The following is a 14599-nucleotide window of genomic DNA, read 5'->3' on the forward strand; positions in this document are numbered from 1 at the left end:
GGCGAGGAAACTCATTTCGGATAAGCTCTGACGTTGGAGTTCGATCAACAAATACAGTCCGCCCATTCGTGTAGCCCAAGCAGTAATCGTCGAGGATACGGGAAAAAAGGAGTTCTCGCCTCCGCATTGATGATGACCGTGGGGACCGGGGGAAGGGGGCGGAACTCCGAGGCAAGCGCTTAGAGCCCCTTCGGTCACGATGGTAATCATCGTCTTGACCAGAGCTGCTTCAATCATTTGTTCATTCTTTCGTTTGGTCGCCTCTCCCATCACTCGCTCTTCGTGAGTTTCCCATCGTCGTCGGCTTTACAAGTTACTTGCGAGGTCGTACAGGGACAGCGGCCCCGACAGTTGTCATTAGCAATCCCTGAGCTTGCGTCAATCGGCGAGTTCGCCATCTAGACGTCATTTCGCTCTGGCTCGCTCTCTTTCAATCTATTTCTCTCTCCAAACCCGCCCTTGCGATTACTCTTCCTCCCCGAATTTTCTCTGCTATGGGGGTTTCTATCGGACTTTCTCCCATGATCCAATTCCTTGACGCCCTTTTCCTTTTCGGGGATCCGCCCGATAATCCTTTCTCCCGATTTCAGACCCTGCTCATTCCACCGACACCTCATCTCTGCCCCGAGAAATTTTCATCATCTCCACGGAGTATATATTTTCCTTTTCCCCGATCGATGCTCACTCCCGTCAATCGATTTCTCTCCCGCCCTCCCCTCCTCCCCCATTCCTATCCTCCCATTGGTGTGTCTGTGTTGAAGGGAAGCTACTCGTCGCTTTTCCCTGTCGTCCTTCTCCTCACTAATCCCTGTAGTTTTCCCTTTTTTTCTGCTTGTTCTCCTCCTTACGTCTGTACGTTCCGCTGCTATCACTCCCGTTCTTCGGTCAGCCCCGCGACGGTCTTTCCCACCCTCCATGTCATTTCCCCGAGCTTTCCCATTTCTCACGTCTTACCCCCCTCGGAATCCCGATCCGCTTCCCAGAGTCTCGTCCCTGCAACTCATTCTGTTTGAGAAATTCTGCGTGGGTTCATAGTTCAAATGTATTTCCGCGCCTTCTCCGCCAAAGATATGTACGTACATCGCATCATGCTTCTCCCGCTACGAAAGTCGCCGGAATTCATGCCGAATCGACATCAAGATTTTTTCCGACATACTGCATTGGAGAATTTTGGACACTCCGCGCTCAGTCTCGGGTGATTCCGTGCGCCGACGCAGCGGTCCAGAATCGGTTAGGAAGCTGCCGGGGTGTCTTGCCCACATCTCGGGTAATGTCCCAGAGTCGTCGAGGCTCGAAATTAGATATTCTTCATACAGTAGGTATACTCGACCGTACGTTTCGCCGGCAAGAGATGGGCAACAGGAAAGGGCGAACGTGGACAGTGGAAAGAGCTTGTCGTCTGTGTGAGAGCCTTCCTCCTCCCTTAGGCTCCGGGTCCTCTCCACAACACAGTGCTCCCTTTCCCGTGTTACGGTTGCTGCTCGCTCGCTTTGGTAGCTGCTAACTTCGGCTGTGGCGGTGTTCACGGCTCGACGGTACGCCGAATAGTCTGTCAAGTGATTTGTTGGTCTCGTAGATGCTCGTCTTGCCGACGTTGTTGGCATCATCGTTGATTCTCTCTCGTCGAGCTGTGCATGCCCGCGCGCAGCGTCTTCGTTTTGGTGCATGACTGCGCGTTGACCGTCCTGCCGAAGCTGGTCGGATCTGGTCGCACGTTGTCCTGTCGTGTTGTTCTGTTGAGCTGAAACGAGATCCGTTGCCCGCACACAGTCCGTGCTGCACTAGAAGCCGCACAACAATCAGCATCGACTGAAAAGGCAGGAGGTTTGGCGAAGAAGACCCACAGCGTGTGCTCAAAAGGAGCGGTGTCAACATTCGAACGTTGTTCGATATCGAGTATCACAACAACGTGGCGGGGTGCGGGAGTGCGTGATGCGCGACTCCGCACGGAAGGCTTCGTCGACCGGCGTCTTAACCGCGTGCAATCCTCGGGGACCAGTCGTGGAGTTTCCCTGAAGTGATAACAAGTAGTGCTGAAAACGGAGTCGTCTTGAAGTTGAAGCCGATCGGAAAGAAATCTCGGATCGGCTGCGTTCTGGTCGATCTGGAAAAGAACCCCGTGGTGTATTCGGCTCCGAACAACTGTGTCACCGACGATGCCCCCGAGGCTCTCTCGTTTTTATTCTGTTGAAGAAAATTTCGGCTCGTGCAATAAGTTTCTAACCGGAAAGGCTCATCTTACAAGCTTGCCAGGCCAGATGTAAACAGAGAGCAACAATAACATTGAACCGAACAACGCGCACTCAGCAACATATCGTCTTCATTGTTGAACAAGAATATCAACAGCGAATATCATCAAGTCCGGAAGAATATCAGAAAACGGCCGGGGCGGAAAATCAAAGAATTCTGTAAGTGTCGTCACGACCAATTTATTGTCCAACAACGACAACAAGAATACCGCCGATGGAGAGAAGGAGGTGATCAGCACATGAAACGTTCCATATCTTCATCCGGAGGATCTAACGGAGTTCCGAGCGTAACGCTGTGTGCGAGTACCATTGTTACTAGTGAGTGTTGTTAGTAGTGAACAGCAACAAGAGCAACAGCCATACCCACAACAGGAGGAGTTCAGCGCGTGACGTACCGGCAAACGAGGAAAAAGTGTTCTCGAATAACGTCACTCGAATGCTGAAATTCACAAGTGACTTATTCGGAAATCTCAGGTGACTCTTCTCCTCCACGATCGATTGCGTTCCGTCTTGTTCGTCAACTTCTCCCCAGTGGAGCTCCTCAGTGCCGGAAATATCATGTTGACGTCTGCCAGTCGCGACTGCTGAACTCGGTGAGTACTCTCTGTTTCGAATAAAAGGTGGGAACGCGAGCCGAGATCCTAAAGAAACGAGTCGGCTCAATTTGAGACGGCGCACACTTATTAGACGCCATAAGCCGTGTCGAGCTCGTACCGCTAGACATGAGACTCTGCTCCAAGCACACGTCATGTCATTCACGGGAATCTAGTTTCTACTCACGTAGAAGATGTTAGGCCCCGCACGGCCGAGGCGACCGTCGGGTCGTTCTCGTGTGTTGCCTGTCACCGAGTCTAGAGTGATTCGGGTGATGAACGGCGTCAATTTCAGGAACGCAATCGACACCGTGAATCGAGACGGATTCTTTTGCCGATTCCGAGAAATTCGGAACTGATTCTTTCATCGATTCGAGAATGTCAAGAGCCGAAATAGAAATGAGAAAAGCAGATCGGCAAAGCGTCCAGAAATGGGGAATACTGCGGTCGCATCTTTGTAGACGGTCCGAGCGGAAGTTCCGCGGTAGATGCCGTGGTCATGTTGTAGTCCGTTTATGGTCATCCAAATGCTTTCGCACTGTTGTGTCATTTGTTGTTTACGCTGTCGATATCTGTTTCGACCGGTCGGGATGATTTGCGAACGGTACTCCATGATTTCAATTTTCCTGTCCCGACTTCAATCACCTCGAACTGTTCGTGTGCGGAGAAATGTTTGCTCGTGATTTGTATCTTTACCCGATCTCGTCACAATTCTTCACCCGTCGCCGGAGTGGCCGTTGCCAAGAGATAGTGGAAAATATACAAAAAAAGGAGCTTGTTCAACAAGCCCTCACGCTAACAGAAAACCTGTTGTTGGTGGTGGTTTGTTGGCAAGCTAGCTACGGATTCAGTCGACGCCGAGTCGTGAGTGCCGTCGCTTTCCCGTCGATGGATCGATATACGCAGATGTGTTCCGCTCCGCCGTGTGAAGTTCTCGACGGAGGAGAACTCATATTCCGAAAGGTTAATTGGAGTCACTTTGTCCGTGATGAACTGGCTGAATTAGAACACAGACCTGTTCCATTCTGGAGATCACCGACCTTTGACCACCTCGCTCGAAATGAGAGAATTTTCCGACGCCTCAGACAGACCTCAAATAAGGTAGCCGAGCTCGTACGAATCACCCGCGTAAAAATTTTTCTCACCAACAGACCAGGAAACCTGGAGGTTATTCTTCCCCATGCAGAAGGAAATTCCACGAATCCGAGCTCAAACCTTCGGAATGATCCGAAGAACTCGGAATTAGAGACTTTCTTTGTGAGAGGGATGGACTCGCTGCGAAATATACGGGGCGAAAACGTTCAGTGTGAAGCAAAGCGAATTACGATGGCCAAGAAAAACGAATAAAAATCTAGTCGGGAAGGGTTCACGGTCGTTTCGAAAAGATGACCAATGCGTCTACAGCTGTCGGTGAAATGTCACCATAATTTCCCTGACGGCCCTGACATGAAGCGCGGTGGCATCAGCACCGGCACCGTGACGACTAGAACGACGACGGCAAACACCATTATTCCATCGCGTTATACGGTCTAAGTTCATATCTGTAATTCATACTGATGAAGTTCACTCAACGCGAGGGACTACTTGTTACCCGATACCCTTGGTGAGAGAAAAAAATACAAGGAGAGAAGAGCCGGAACGTCGGGGAAAGAATGTGGGAATGATGATGCAACGTGCTCGATGTTCGGGAGTCTCTAGACGAGCGGGAAAAACTGCCGACGCTCCATTTCAAGTCGCCTCCGAACCGGTCGGTTTTTTTCATTGTTTATTCGTCTTATCCACCTTCAATCCGCGAAAATTCGCTTTTTTCCTCGAATCCGAATCGATCCTCTAACGGCTTGATTCCTTCGACTCTTCATTTGAACCTAGCGGAGAGTATCTCATGGTTTTTATACGGCGCGCTGGTCTCTATAGAGTGTCTCTTGCACCCCACCGGGGAACGGAAGCTTCGCTTGTTGGATGAGGAATCCCTACCACTGGAATTCTAAAGGTGTCTTCTTCCTCTTCCTCGAAGCAGAGATTCTCCGGGAGAGTTGGCCGAGAGTTCAAGGGAAGCCATGGAAAGAGATAGCTCGGATAGATAAGTCCGGGGAAATGAGCTCAAGAGAAGAAAGAGGTGGGAATGGAAGCAGACGGGAGGACGGACGATCGGGGAAGAGCGATGGAACAGAGTGACGAGTGACATCGTCCCCGGTGCGCTCTAAGGAATGGGAGCGGATTTTAATGAAGCAGATCAGATTGGCGAATCGGCAGATTCAATAATTGAGCGAATAGAAACAGATTGAATTGACCTGCGAAGGCATCGATTGACCGTTTGCACTCAACTCCGAAGAGGGTCTTGGCAAGAGAGCATCAAATAGTCTCCTCTGGCGAAGCCTGTTGCTAGCTTCGCTGCTGCTACTGCCGCAGTTGACGTCAATGTGAGGAACTCCCTTTTCGGCCGCTTGTCTCACTTCCTGCGTGACAAGCTCCGAAGCAACTCGGTATAGTGTGTATCAACCAGTCAAACAGCGGTGCACTCAAGAAAACCAATCAGGAAGGAAACTCGGTCGGATGAAGAAACCAACCTCGTTCTCGAGGAATGCTCTCTTTTCCCTGAGAACAGCTGATGAACGGTGTGGGACGAGGTTGCGGATGTTGATAGGAGGGGATTGGGAGTCCGCAAAGCGGGGAGGCATCGCCCAAAGGGGAGCGGCAGAATCGGGGATGGAATTATTCCGGCGAACCCTTCAGAAGTCTGAAGGCTGACGGGGATTCCGTTCTTTCTCTCATCGAGACGCCGAACTTCAGGGACTTCTCGACTCCAAAACTCATCTCATAGCAGGCCAGCATAGGTTATCTCGATTTGCGAGGCGAGAATCCTGTGATCTCCGTTAGGGGGGAGAGAATAGAAGAAGTGATGTTGGTGGAGAGCAGGAAAAAGAAGTTTCGGGGGAAGCAGCGATATGGAGAGACTCAATTATGGGAGGTGCGGAGAGTCGGGAAACGTTTCCATTGTTTTCACGGAGATTGGCCATTGTTATTCTACTGGTCAACCTTCGATTCTTCCGCTGTTGATTACTTCGGTCAGCTTTATCTCTGTTTGAGCGAGCGGGAATTTCCTCCTTCGCTTCTCCGTGGGGAATGCTCCCCTCCCGAGAAGAGAGCTTCACTGAACTCCATCTCTACCCATCCGGAATTTCCTCTGGCGCTTTTGACCTTCTTTGTTTGTCTTGAATCCCTTGTATCTCTCCCTTTCGGGAGATCTCTCAAACGGACCGAGCAGAGTTTCACCCTACAAAGTGCATCTTTGAGGAATACAGGGAAACTTCGAACGGAGTTCGCCCGAGCTCGAGTCCGACTGTAGCGAGATCTGAACCCGGCATCGAGCGAATGGAATTATAACACCAACGGAACGGAGTCAAAGGGATCACGAGCAGCCGAAGGATGGGCGGAAAAAGGATGGAGACCAAGGATCGAACTGCAGAGATGGGACAAGAGAGTGCTTCCTCTCCGTCGGTGGGTCGCTTGGTCCGTCCGTCTGCTTGCGTGAGTGCTGATGGGGGTGATGCGAATGGGGACGGGGATGAGCAATGTAAGCCAAGCACGCGTCTGGACTCTTCGCTTTCGTTTCGTTACCCTTCGACTTTTCCGTCTCTTTTTTCCCCCACCCCTCCGACAGACTCCTACGTCCGACAGCAGCCGCTACGGCGAGCCATCGACTTTTTCTTGTTTCTTCCCCGTTGACGTCGTCCGCGTCGTCGTTGCCATCCTTCGACGACGATCGATTCTACTCAGCACAGCGCAAATCGCAACTGACTTCTAGGCATGAGAGCACACGCAGAGCTGGTCCGAAAATTCGTTTCAGAGAGTGGCTCACAACGAACAAAAATCCCGCAGTCGAGATCCGATACGGATAGCGGTGAGGAACGCGACTTGATCAGCTTGCGAGATCGCGACTCTGTTTGCGAAGCAAAGCAGAAATCTGTTTACAGGTAAAGCGTGAGAAATTGATTCTTCGTAATTACCCGAGCGCTTCTTGTTTGACGACGCTGCCTTCTCGCGCTGATGGGAGTCAAGCTCGAATTCGGACAGTTCTTGAGCGAAGTGGAAGAACGAGAGGTTCGATCCGTGGCCGTGGGCTTTCCGGGCTGGTTTCTTCGCCCGAGAAGCTCGCCACCGGCTGAGTCAGAGCTCAGAAAAAACGTTTCGAAAATAAAAACAAATACACGCGTAAAATCACGTGAGCTTCCCACGCCGGTCGAGCGCACAAACAAACCGACAAGCACGTGGGAGTTGCCGCAGGCTCAGAGAACCGGTGGTTTTGAAACGGGATACCCGAGTGAGATCGTGCATGACAACAGAGATATCGCGCATTGAGATCGATTCCTCGATGAAGTCCGCGCGGATCATCGATGAAAGGAGCGTTACGAGGACGTGGATCGCTCCAGCGATGTTCGCCGCCGGTCACTGATTTGTTGATTGACTAGTTCACCGACTTCTCTTTTTTCCGCCCTCTCTCCGCGTTTAGCATATCGGTGCTCTCCTCTCACACTCCCTGAGCCGAAAACGCGCGGCTGACTGAAGCATTCAACGTCGGCCGGGGAGTCCCGACTGCAGAACTCTGAAAGACAGGACGGGAGGAGAGAACTACATACAGGAAAACAGAGAGAACGAGTGGGCGCTATGTATGAGCGAAACAGGCGAAATCAGCGACGAGAGCTGCGTGCCCGCTGAAATTATTCAACGAGCGGATCGGGGAAAAAGAACTTGGGAATGGCGGGCGATTAAGCTGTCAGTCGCTTATTCGATAGCGCCGAAAGGAGAGGAGCGAGGCTACAGAGGGGGCGCGGTCAGGGCCGACGGGCATCGGGATGCATTGGATTCGTGGGAAATAGGGGCATCGGAGCTGAAGGATTGCTCGCATGCAATTTCTGGATCATCCGCTCCGTCGGCGGGCCAGCTGGATACGCGGAGCAAAATGAGGCAGCAGCGGGAATAGAGCCGGGAAACACTCGCTCATGTCAAACCCAGTATTTTCATTTCTTCACCATGCGACGATTCTCCCGAATGACGTCTTCGTTGATGGGGAGCATTCAATTCATCGCATCCGGTTCCGATCAAAACCAGGGGGAATTTCCCCGGAATATGTTCATATCCCAGCACACAAATTTTCATTGTTGCGTCATAGGTTTCACTCGATTCCCCCTATCCTCGATTATACTCATCGGGACATCGGACCCTCACGCTATCGATACACGAGCTCTGAGCCTCCACGAGGGCAAGCTCAACGCTCGGGTTGAAGCGTGGATGGACAGATCGCACAGAGATAATCCGAGGCTCTTTATCCTCATCGCTCATCAAATACACGTGATCGGGTCAGATATATGTACACTCGGAGCGACTCACGAATGCCCTGATTTACGAACGCTTTGTTGGATGAAAATTATGCGAGCTCCGGACGTTGATCCGAGGCACCAACGGCCTCTGGATGTATTGGAAGCGACGTAAGCGGAGATCCGACTGTACGGTATTCAGCGGAGGGCGTGAAAAAGTGCGAAATCACGTTCCCTTGGGGAAACTCGGTTGTTCACATCGCGCTCCAACACATTTACTCTGGTACCTCGCTTCCTCCCCGACCCTCTGCGTTTTCCATCCCAAAATCTCTCGCTCCCCGTGGAGGATTAGGGGAATAGGGTGTACATTACGCGGAAACGAGGGGATCAAGGAGGGAGAGCGCTGTTTCACTCGCTCTACGCGCCCTCGCCACGTGCATATGACGAGAGAACGAACCTATGTACCATGTTCGTCAGTGTGTAGCTGAATGCGATCTCATTCAGCGTAAGCCACGAAAGACAATGGGAAGCCAGTCGGCCAGAGGCAGTAACGATGGCATCGGTGAGGTTTCTTATTTTTTCTCCCTGCCGCCTCCGTTCCTCGTTCTGCCCCCCTCCCCATTCTTCAGGTTCATCTTGCCTCTCTCGTTGTCTTTTCCTTCTCTCTTCTTTCTTCCTTCCCCGTCTTCACCTATCGTCCTATCCTCCTCTCACGCCTCCTGTTCCTTCTTTGTCGGCGAGCAGGAGGAGGAGGAGGGGGGGAAGGGGACGTGAGGAAGCCCATAGAGGAAAACGCACACAAGTAACAGAGAGCGACTGTGTTTGTATGTGAGTCTGTCCGCGAGAAGAAAAAAAGGCGTAAGCACGAGGGTGGCAACGCAAGACGCTCGACGACGACTTGAAGGGGTACGAGAGAGACCGAGTGGGGTGAGAGGAAGTGAAGAAGAAGCGGAAAATTCGCTGTTTCCATCGTACTCCATAGCATCGCAGTGCATTGCCGCATCGCATTCCTTTGTTCAATTGTAATTTCGCCTTTCGTTGCTTGCAAGTCGGCCGCCCGCTCGTTCGCTCGCTTGGCGACCGACCGGATGGTCGGCAAGCTGCGCGCGGCCGGCCCTCTCGGGCGGTGTTCGGGGCGGCAGGGCTCGTACCAGTTCCTGTCGTCGTTGTCGCTGCCGTTCCTCTTAATGTGTTTCTCGGCTTCGTATCCCAAGTCAGCTTCTTGTTTTGAACACCACTACCCCGAACACCGCCTTGCTGTCCCCCGACCGCTCCCCAGCAGCGTCTTAGAGCTCTGGCAGCCCCGGACTCCATCCCAAAATCCAGCGAACCCACCACAACTGCCATCTGCTCTTACACTCTCAAGTACGAGCTCGTACTGACCGCGGTGGCTGGAACCTCGCTTCAGTTTTTGCTGTCGTCGTTCCCGGACGCGCTTCCTCCTTTCACTCCCTCCATTCTCTTCGTTTACTCTCGAACTCTGTCGCTGAGAGGTTCTCAATACGAGAATCTGCTCCGACGACAATCGTGCTCATTGTTGTTTCTACGGCCGCCGCTCCGGACGTTGTCGCCGGTGACGTGGATGTCGTCGTTGTCGTCGCTCATTCGACTGACTCCACCCGCTCTCACATTCCATCAATCCGCGATCGTCAGCCCGCCCGCCTTTCCCGCGAACGGCCCGCAATCAAGCCGGAGCAAATCGTTAGCGCAAACTGGGCACTTGCCTGGTTGCCCGATGCATCCGATCGGTTTGTGCAATCGTCCGTTCGGACTCAGATTCATTCATTTGTGACTCTGTCCTTCATCGCTGCCTCTGTCGTCGAGCCGCTGCCTGACTCTGGGCCCCTCCTAAGCCCAACGAGGGCATTTGAAGTTCGGTGCTTGGATTTGAAAATGATTCTGACATTCTTTCTCTCTTTTTTTTGTTGCCGCCAGTTCGTTTCGAGTCGGCAGCAAAACCGAAGTGACAAAACGACGCGCTGCTCCGCCCTCCTTTTGGGTGGCGGCACCTCGTTTTCATCCTACAACATTCATTCGACCATTCGTTTTTCCTCCCCTCGGCCCTGATCGTCCCCGCCTCTTGCTCGGCCAGACCTCTTGGCCCCCCGTTCTTCGCTCATTCGTTTTGCGTTTTCTCATTTTTGCAGCATGCATTTAGCATGCGAGCCGACAAGCGCTCTCGTTCTCAGTCCTCGCTTACCACCAACCCATTTACTGCAGTGACTGCGACCAACTTCTCTTATTTCATTTCCGCTCCCGTGCTGGCCACTGCTATCGCGGTAAGAGGGGTCGCCCGCCGCTCACCTGACTCGCGCCTACTTGACCTCGTCGACTCCAATCCATCCGGGATCCAAATCTCTAGCGGTCAAATTCCTCGGTATCGATCGAATTCAAAGATCCCCGCAGGAGATGCTTGCCTACCGCGTCGTCCCACGGAGACTTGGGGGAAATTCCAGATGGGGATTCGACGGGGACATTTCAGAGGACTTGTCGACCCCGAGACCCAGGGCGCGGCTCGACGGAAGAGCTATCGATCCCGGTCGCGGTAAAAATCTTTCCGAATGTGGAAACTTAGGATACCGAGCGGAAAGGCCACTCGAGTCCGAGCTGATGGTATCATCGAAGATTCCTCGGTCCTGAAAACATGGAATGCTTTCGATTCCGGGACGAATGCAGCGCCCGTCGACTCCCGTGGAACGGCTATGCATCCAACAAGTTGTCGCCCGCTCGCTCGAGTTGACCTTTTCATTTTCATTCTCGGGAAGACAGGTGCTCCGTCATGCTCGCACTCCGTTTACTCTCATACCCAGCTCGACGCTCTGTTTGGAAGACTCGACACCAACCGCTCACAATACAAAGTGGTCTGAGTACTCTTTATTTCTTCTGTCTCTTCGGCAGTTGTTCGCCGTTTATTCTCCTCAGTCTCACACGCTCCGCCTACTACATTTTTCCATTTCCCGTGATTTCTATCCTTCATCCTCGGGGCTCTCACCCCTGTCCTCCCCCCGTCAGAACTCTCATATTTACATCCAACCCTTCGCGCACAAATTCATTCGGGGCTTGCACTTCACTGTTTACATTACCCCCCGTTTTCTATCTTCGCTCGCCGTCCACGTTCCTGTCGAAGCTACTGCCGCTCCTCTCTCTGTGGGAATACGTCGATTTTGAATCATGCGTATCTATCTTCGGCTCGAAGGGAGCGGACTCGTCGAGAGAAGATCCGACGAAATTATTGACGCTCTTCCTTGAGAATGGGAGGAACTCTGCCTCTTGTCCAGGTGGGATCTCCTCGAGCAGGTGCGAATGATGACCACGAGCAGGGATATTAATGAGAGAAAATATTTATCTAATCTGGAAACGAGCAGACTGTTTGAATTGATTATCTCGGTGGTTCCGGAGCGATCCATCAATTATGAGCGATAATCAATTTATGTTTGTTCTCTGATCATTCTAGAATATTGTCGTGTCTCATGTCTGTTGGCTTGTTGCGACAATGGACGAGAGCCGTATGGTCCGTGCGGGGAATCGGTCAATCTGGTGAGAAGTTTCCTTCGCCTCTGAATGGTTCCGCTATCATCTCGAGTTGAATCATTTTCGAATGCCTCCAGAACTAGGTGAAGTTGGGAGATGACGAAAGTGTAGCAAAATATCTACTTCTTTGATGATTCTCCAGCCATCGGTCCGATGAATCCTTTCGGAATAGAATGGGACGGCGCGCACTCTCGCATAGAATGGCTACGAAACTGATGCGGCATGATTGGAAACTCCCCGACAAGTTTTTACCAAGCAAGCGATCGATCGCAGGCTTGCCAACCCGGAGGGAGACGAACAGATCAGAGTAATGAGGAATATGGAAGAGGGAAAGAAGAGCGGGCAAGAATTCCGGGAAAATGAGACGACGGTGAATGAATGAGCGAATGAATCCATGGAAGGATGGATGAATGAGCGGACCGCAGAATGAATTTTCGGAGCAGACACCACTGCTGGCTCCAGCAGCGCTCGCGGGAAATCAATCGACTAGGAAGACGGGAGAAAAAAAGTAAAATGAAGAAGAAGATGAAGAATTGACAACGACAACAACGACGACGGGGACGACGACAACGCCGATTGCTCTTGTGATGGGCTGCACCGATGCTGCTGCTGCTGCTCAACTGCAGTCTGTCACTCAGTCAGTCAGTGAGCTGTCTAGCCTGGCGAATGAGTCGCCGCGCCGGGTACCCAGAGACGACCGAACGCTTCTCGCCACCGTCAACTCGAGCGGCGAGCAGCAACGAGCGAAGGGACAAGCGGCCGGACAGAGCTTCTTGAAATCATTGAAAGCGGAGAGAAAGAAATTCGGCTGAAAATAGTCTCGATATCTCGCTGTCGTATTTTCTTTCTCGTGCTCTTTTTCAAATCTTTTGAACTCGCCATCCAACAAAGAACGAGTTGGCGAGAGAAGAGAAAAAACGTCGGGCTTCGGCAGTTGTCAAACAGAGAAAGAGAAACCAAACGGAATGGTAAACAGAATGGAGTTTTTCCGTCGTTCTTCTTTCATTTTTCGGGTTCGTCAAACCCAAGGAATGTAGTTTCATTTACATTCGTCGGCTTTCCAGCGAAACTCCCACGACGTAGGTCGACTTGACGAGTAGATCACCCCGGAGTCTAAAAACAGAAGAATGACTATTCGAACTCGCTCAAACAGGCATCATTCTTTCCAACGGGGACATTCGAAAACGACTCAGAGCGTCGGTCGATCGATCAATCCATTAGATTTTCCGAGTCGTCATCATGGTGGTTTCAGCCGGCGTGGCGATGGAATCGACGGATATAAGAGGGCCGTGGGGATGGCGATGAGAATCCGGATCTCAGGGGTAGGTGAGCCTGACCGAGCTCAAGGGGAAGAGCTCGGCAGCTTGAGAACAACTATCGACAACGGATCGGAGCACTCCCACGTTGTGTAAGTGAGTGCGCGTGTTTGTGTTTGCACTTAGAGCTGCTCACCCGCTTGTCTTTGATGTTGGCTTCTACACTTGCTGTTCCTCCCCGGCTGAGCCAAACTGAGCGTTGCTAATGGCTCCGCCGACAGGTGGCCGAGTGGCATCCCTGCACGACCTTCGAGCCGCCTCCCGGTCTTCCTCTCGCAGTACCCGGTGATCCAGCCCAGTTTGCGTACCGACCCCGGAGCGACCGACTCACCTTACGCGACGGGCCGGCATCTACCGACGCGCGCCTTCTCAAACGTTCGACTCGATGATAATCGACCCTGCCTATCCGCATCCTTTGATTCGGCTCAGGGCAACCGCCGCGGATCCATCGTGCATGGCGAGCACTCCGTCGTCCCGAACTCAAGCGCCTGAAAGATGCTCAGAACGATTTGAAAACTTCCCTCGCGTCCTTCAACTTGAGGCACAGCTTCGGTCGTTCCTCAAGCCCGTCATCATAATTTACCCAATGCACAGCAACAGCTAGTCCATTTACCGATCTGTAAAAGACTCCTCCACACAGAGAATCAGGACGACCAGGCGTGAGAGCCGGGCCGTGAACGCGACAGAACAAAAGGAGAAAAGAAAAAAACGAGGGAGACGGCGCTGTCAACTTTTTAAAAACTTTCACTTTTTCTCACGCCTTTCGTCTCGCGCGTGCCGAAAACCAGACAAGGGGATGCGAGCACATAGCCGGATAGACAGAGGGACGAGAGGCAAGTTGACAGATGGGGAGTCGAACGGCCTGATGCCGATTTTGCTTTCGTGGTAACTTTCTGCATGCGGCCGATTTCCAAGACGTCAGGGGTACGTCCGGCTCACCTCGACCGTCGAAGGTCGTCCGTCGAAGTGTTCCCTTCGATCGTGGGTACGCCGGAATCGGTGAGAAGTCGACCGATGGACGGTCATCCCGATGGGGAGCCTTGACCAAGGTCGCCCCTGGAAGCGGAGCTTGAACCCCGAGCGTCGAGGCGTCGAGTCAGTTTCGATGAGATTTTTCCCTTATTTTCTCTTACACATTTTCTATTATGTATGCCGCCCGGCCTTGTTGGACGGAGTTTCTCGCAGGCCCCTCGCCTATGTTATCTTTAATTTTCTGCCTCCATACCTGGCTGTATTCTGTTTGTCGCAATCTGAAACGGCAGTATCGGTCGTTGACCTCGTCGTGTGGAGGCTCCCAAGTCTACCGCCGGCGTCACCGGGAACCTCCAAACAACAGGTAGTCAGACGGAAAGACGCTCCTGAACAAAACGGGCAGACAAACAAGAAGATGACGGCATAGCAGACTTTTGAAGACGTCTAATTGAATGAACATTCGAGAAGATGCCAGACCTCGGCTCCAGACGACACCGTGACGAGGGTCGGCTCCGGTACAGTGCTGAGCCATTCCCGCCAGCGTATCGGAGTGGTCTTGAGTGCGTTCCCCGCTGGACGAGATCGAGCAGAGTACAAATCCGGCAGAGACTCTAAGCCCTGAC

At 52.3% G+C, this 14599-nt stretch overlaps 1 protein-coding gene across 1 annotated transcript in view; it reads left to right on the plus strand.

The window, feature by feature from the left end:
* Positions 1–2516: 2516 nt before the first annotated feature.
* LOC100904589 (protein O-linked-mannose beta-1,2-N-acetylglucosaminyltransferase 1) overlaps positions 2517–14599 on the plus strand; it is a 55351-nt gene continuing 43268 nt past the window's right edge. The window contains exons 1-2 of the mRNA XM_003737699.2: positions 2517–2567; positions 2724–2842. The gene's annotated coding sequence lies outside the window, so the exon portion shown is untranslated. The remainder of the gene's footprint in view (positions 2568–2723; positions 2843–14599) is intronic.

Source organism: Galendromus occidentalis, unplaced genomic scaffold (genome assembly GCF_000255335.2).
Source record: "Galendromus occidentalis unplaced genomic scaffold, Mocc_1.1 scf7180000075612, whole genome shotgun sequence".
In the NCBI taxonomy this organism is placed as follows: domain Eukaryota; kingdom Metazoa; phylum Arthropoda; class Arachnida; order Mesostigmata; family Phytoseiidae; genus Galendromus; species Galendromus occidentalis.